The 6,000-nt window shown below is 57.2% G+C and overlaps 1 protein-coding gene across 7 annotated transcripts in view; it reads left to right on the top strand.

The window, feature by feature from the left end:
* Window positions 1-2,725: 2,725 nt before the first annotated feature.
* PCBP3 (poly(rC) binding protein 3) overlaps window positions 2,726-6,000 on the top strand; it is a 184,929-nt gene continuing 181,654 nt past the window's right edge. For 3 of the 7 annotated variants that reach the window (XM_032488614.1, XM_032488680.1, XM_032488539.1), the window contains exon 1: window positions 2,728-2,918. The gene's annotated coding sequence lies outside the window, so the exon portion shown is untranslated. Of the gene's footprint in view, window positions 2,919-6,000 lie in introns of all 7 variants that reach the window. The other 4 variants (XM_032488718.1, XM_032488894.1, XM_032488831.1 and 1 more) reach the window with 4 other exon arrangements.

Genomic DNA, 6,000 nt, shown 5'->3' with positions numbered 1-6,000 from the left:
CCTTGGCTGCCACAGTCACCTCTGCGCTCATAGACCCAGCCTCGCCTTCCCCGGCAGCTTTTTGTGAGGACAGTGGCGTCTCATAGGAAAGGAGGTGTGGTTCTAAGAAAGAAGGCCTCCTGCCTCAGCGTTTTGTGACGGGGATTTTAGCAGTGACATCCAGGGCTCCACTAGGTAAGCTGTGTCCTTGTGTTTCAGGCTGAGCCCCAGCTCTCCGGTGGCTGGGATGTGTGTGACACTCAGGAAAGCCGAGTGCTGTGAGACTTCCCAGGGCTTGATCTGATATCATTCCAAGCGGATGATAATTGCACAGCCCCTCCCCTCCCCACTCCCGGGCCCCCAGCAAGACACCAGGGAGTTATTTATAAACGCGGGTCTCTGGGTGTGCTTCTCAGGGGAAGGAAGGACGGGGCAGTGACAGATCTAGAGGTCTGCCAATGCACATCCAGGGTACTGGGCGAGGGGGTGGGGCCCACAAGACACCATGCGTAGAGGGTTGGAGGCAGGGTGGTCCCATTGAGAGGGGAGGAGCCCAGACCTGCTCCAGGCCGAGCTGCTGTGGTGGGGGGTGGGGGCGCTCCCCTCAGAAGCCTGGCTTTCAGAGATTGGCTACTCTGTGATAAGACACCAGCGGACGTGGATTGTCTTGTGTGTCAAGGGCGGAGGCACAAGATGAGCTGCTTTTTTCTCTCCAGGGCTGGCAGGAACTGGAAATAATTGGAAGTTGTTAGGGTCCAATGTGCTGTCCCGAAAACACTATCATTACTTCCTAATGACTAACTGTGTCTCAGGAGGCGATGAAGGCAGCCGAGAGGCTGAGAGCGCCCAGAGAGGATGGAGGAGTGGGCGGCTGGCAGCCTGTAATCTGGTGAGGGGTGCTGAGGGTGCTCTGCCTCACCCCCACCCCTGCTCTGGCCTCCGGATGGAACGTGACAGGAGCCACCTGCACTGCTGGGATGGGCTCCCAGGCCCCAGCCTCCGAGACCCTCTTCTTAGGAAGGACTCACCCCAGATGCTGGTAGCATTCCCGCTTCTCCCAGGGCTGATGTGGACCCTGCCCACAGCCTTTCTACTCTCCAGTCCCGCCCTTTCTTTGTTAAAGGTTGTCTTTGAATCACACAAGCAACACTTGAGGACAAATGAACCAGCACACAGCTGGTCCTGACCCAGCCCTGTGCTCTCACTGATGGCTGCCCTGTGTCTGGTGTGGACAGAGTGTTGGCCAGCTCCGCCTGCTTCTGGGGGCCGGTGGAGTCCCTTGTGTGCTGTAGTGAGGTGCTATGGTCATTTCTGGTGCTGCCGTAAAAAGAAGGGGTCATAACAGTGACCTGTGAGTGGGTGGGCCTCCTACTGCCAGGCCACCAGCCCACAAAGGAGTTCACAGAGGAGAGGCCTGGGAAGCGCCACCTGCATTAGTCCAGGGGCAAACGATGCCCATGAGACCATGAGAAGGACTGCCTGCAGAGAGCAAAGCTGTATCCCCAAGCCAGTCCCCAAGCCCTGCCCTGGTGACCTGAGAGCTGGGGGCTGGAGTTCCACCGTCCTGGAGGTGTCTGGCCACCCAGCTGACCCCTCCTCTTGCCCCAAGGCCTAAGGAGGCTGGGCAAGGCTGAGGGCCGTCCCTGCCCCTCTCCCTCCACTGCCCCGCTGGCAGGTCGGTAGAGGGATCCAGCTATGGGCTGAGAGGGCAACTTCGCAGAACCCCGCCCCGCCCTGCTGCCCGGCCCCACGCCTCGGTGCCTGTGACCTGGCTCGAGCCTTGAGAAACTGCGCTGCAAGAAACAATTCCACGCTAAGAATAGCCGCAACGCACGGACGGGACACGCAGGTTCCGTGCCTGGAAAATGAGCATAATAGAAAAAAACCAAAGCAGAACGCAGTCCAAGAGATAAGGAGAAAGGGTTACGGAACAAAAACACCCTAGACATTCTCGGTCCCCTCCGGTCACCTGCGGACAGGTGTGCTGACTAGGCACCTGCGAACGTCTATGGACAAGCCCACCGCATCCTGCGGGGCGGGCAGCCGGAGACGGCGGTGGGATTCACGGATTCCACAGCGCTGGAGGGAGAAAGGGCACCTGCTGAGGGATCGGGACAGACTGGGGTCCGGCTCGTGATCGGTGGGGCCACGACCATCGCGGGACCCCGTCCTCCGGGAGAGGCGGGGGCTGGCGCGCATCCTCGCTGGTGCTGGTCTCCTCCGGAGTACGACCGCCCAGGCCACAACCACGCCCCTGTAGGGACCCGCCCGTTCCCCACCTGACAACCCTCCCCTTGTCCCCACCTCCTCAGTCCGGAGACCCGCCCCAGGCCACGCCCCCACTGGTGGCCTCACCTTGCCTTGGCCCGCCCCCCTCCCTGTTCTGGGACCCGCCCCCCCCCCCCTACTTGAGATCCCTCCCTCTTGCCCCGCCCTCGCCCCGCCCCGGCTGGTGACACTCCCGTCCCAGGCCCCGCCCCATTCCATTGACTTTCCCCTCCCCCTCGGGCATGGGGTTCCGCCCGGCTCTGGCTCCGCCCCCATGGTGACCCACCCAAGGCCCCGCCCCGCCCCAGCCTCGCTAATTGGTTTCTTTCCGAAGAGGTTGCCGAGCTCCGATTGGCCGAGCCCGTCGCCGTTCCGCCATCGGATTGGCCCGCGGCGCCCGCTTCGGCGAGGCCCTGCTCCTGGTCGGGGGCGGGGCCAGCGGCGGAGCTCGGCCCGGGATTGGTCAGCGGCGCAGAGGGGGCGGGACCGCGCCGCGCGCAGCGCCTCGCCTGGAGCGCAAGGAGCAGCTACCGCCGTCTCAAACGCCTCAGTCGCCTCAGGCTCGGTCTCCTCAGGCTCCGCCGCCGCAGGGATCGCCCCGTTCCCACCCCCCCGGCCCCGCCCCGGCCGCCCGCCGTCAGCCTGCGGACACGCCCTCTGTCGAGGGACAGGTGAGTGAGTGGTCGCCTGCAGGGCCAGGGATCGGAGGCGGGGAATCGGGGTCCCAGCCCGGGTCCTGCTCCGGATCGGGGGTCAGGGTCCGGGCCGGGGTGAGCCGGGGTCGGGGCCAGGGATCGGGGTCGAGCGTCGGGGGTCGGGGTCCGGATTGGGATCCGGGCGGGAGATGGGGGGTCACGCCGGGGCCGGGGCCCGGGTTGGGGTCGAGGTTGAGCCGGGGGTCGAGGCCGGGGGTCGAGGCCGGTGGTCGGAGGTCCGTGGCCGGGGCCGGGGTCCGGGCCGGGCAGGGGGCGCAGGTCCCGGCCCGACCGCGCCCGGCCTTGAGCCCGGAGGACCCCCGCCCGGCCCGGACCAACTTGGGCGGCAGCGGGGTCGCCGGCGGGGCCGGGCGGGGCGGGGCGGGGTCCGGGCGGGCCCCGCGGGCCCCCGGAGCGCCCCCTCCTCAAGGTAGCGCCGGGGCAGAGGCTGCGAGCCCCGGAGACAGCCGAGCCGGGCGGAAAGCGGACGCGGGGAGGGTTTAAGAATGAAGCGGTACGTGGCTTGGGCGGAACGCGGACCCCGCCTCGGCCACCCCGGCTCCCCACCCCCGCCCCAAACCCTGAAGTTGTAAACAAGAACTGTGCTCTCGAAAACAGGGCGTCGGGCTTGCTTGTCAGTAGACATCCGCCACGATTTTGCTCTGGACTTTATGAAGCTTAAATTTCAAAACGGTCTAAGTTTCGTCGCGTCTGACTGAGGAACGTTCTGAGGAAAACATGACCTCCGCGCGCGGCTCGGGGCGGGCGGGACGGAGGGCGGGAAGCAGCGCGCACGGAGGGCGGCGACGGCGCCCGCGCCCCCCGAGCCGCGCGCCGCGGGGGAAGGGGACGTGTGCCGGTGCCTTTGTGCGCCCCCCCCCCCCCCGCCACGCAGGGGCTCATCTGCCTGCTGACCCTGCGTCGGCGCCAGGAGCAGGTTAGATGGGGCGGGGGCAGGTTCCTCCCTTTCGGCCACTGTATTTTCTTCTTTTATTTGGGGGTGGGTCAAAAAGTGTTTCCACTTACTGTTCCCACCAGTGTTCTGCTCTGGACGTATCGTTGACTGAAAGTGTTTATTACTATTATTATTATTTTTGCCTGGTAGTGTTAATACTTCCCCCCTTACTACTCTGAAGTATATTACTTGCATAACAAATTTTGAAAGTTAACAAAAAGTCCGGTCCTAAATCCTGTTCCTGGGGTTGATTATCTCCCTCCCACCTTCCTCTGAGGTAGCACGGACTTCTGGGTCTCTTTGGCCCTGCGTGTGAGCTAACAGCGCTCTGCGTTGATGAGGACTTAGGATGTGTGATTCACCAAAAGGAATCCTGGGGTAGTAGGACCTTGATGAGAGACCTTTGCAGAGTAGACTGGGTGATGAACAGACCCTCCAGCTCACACTGTTCCTCTGACACAGGCCCTCCCACATCCTTCTGAAATTTACTTGCTTTCAGGGGGTTAACTGTTGTCCCTTTTCTCGAACTTGGCTTTAGAATTGCGAACCAAAGGAAATGTGCAAGGGTGCTTCCCTATTGAAGACAACTGACTTCCAGTCCCTTTGTACACAAGAACAATTCATCATATTAAAATGTCTCAGAGACGTGTATTTTGGTCCAAGGTGACGGTTCGCAGAACGGTGACACTCTGGACGGATCGTTGGCAAGATCCCAAAAGATCTCTCACTAATCCTCACATCGGGGGAGCTGGAGTAGTTGTAGGGGATGTGTTCAGACTTGGAGATCCATCAGAAACCAAGGGGTCTTCAAATAGAGATGCAATCGCTGGACTAACTGACACTGGTCACTTCCAAGCACTGATGCTTTACTCTTGCATGTAGATGCTGCTGTTTATACAGTGCAATGTTCATTACAAGTGTGTTAGAATTTATATAACTTCATGCATTTTCTGAGTCAGTTAATACCCAATATTATAAGGTTTTGAAAAAAGATTTGATGGTAAAAGGAGTTGTTTTGTTTTGTTTTGTTTTGTTTTAACTGAAAAGATTGGATATCCTGTGTAGAATTTAGGGCTTGTGACTGGTATTGCCACAGGTGGTGGTGATATTGGACTTCAGAACATCACTTTTCTACATATATTTATTAATACTCAGGGTTAGAAATACATAGCTTTATGATTACATTTTGAGGCTATTCATGAGAAAATTTCAACACATGGGTTCATTTTATTTAGAAAGAAACTATCTTTCCCCCTGATGTTCGAGGAAGGCTGACAGCATGCTGTGTTTGTGTTTGCAAAAGTCCCATGAGGTCCTTGAAACAGTCTAGCCATTCAAGGCTGGACGCTGTGTTTCTGTTTCAACAGTTTCAGTTCCTGGACCTGTAGCCATTTCATGGACCTCCAGCCATGTGTCAATGGTAAAGTCATTCCTATTTTCACAGATATCTCAGGGCTTTATTATAAAAGTAATCACTGAAGCCGATCTTGGTAGGTAAAAGTTGTATACCCCTTTGGTGAAGAAGGCTGTCCTTTGAGCAATAACAAAGAAAAATACCTGCTAATGTATTGTAATCACCCCAAGTTAAACATTAGAAAGGATACTGTAGATTTTGGGGGAGGCTCTGGTGTCTCTTAGCTCTCAGCCCTGGCGGCAAGCAAGTGGTGGGGTCTACTGTCCATGGTGCTGAATGTGTGGATTTCTGTTTCTTTGTCTCAAATTTCCTTTCCAGTGTGAGTGCTTTTTGGAGTTTTAAAATGAATTTAATAATTCAGACTATTAAAGAAGAGTTGAACAGGTGAGTTCTATTGAGCCTGAACGGAAGCATGCCTTTTAAAAACTCAAGCCATGTTAATATTTCTTTCTTTCTTTCATTTTAAAGTGGTAATTGTGCTGAGTTAACACTTCCTTCGCTTTAGTCTCCTTAGCCCCAGGTGGGAATTTTCTTGCTAAAGTATGGACATCGAGTAACAAACCATTGAAGAAATTAAATAAGTCCCTGTTTGCTTAACAAGCACTCTCTAAAAAAGGCATTCTTTATTATAACATATGCGTATATTTGTACGCAGAGGCAATTTGTTTTTCCGTAAACTGGGTTGATTG

This window comes from Camelus ferus, chromosome 1, assembly GCF_009834535.1.
Source record: "Camelus ferus isolate YT-003-E chromosome 1, BCGSAC_Cfer_1.0, whole genome shotgun sequence".
Lineage (NCBI taxonomy): Eukaryota > Metazoa > Chordata > Mammalia > Artiodactyla > Camelidae > Camelus > Camelus ferus.
This window is presented reverse-complemented; position numbering and strand designations above follow the sequence as displayed.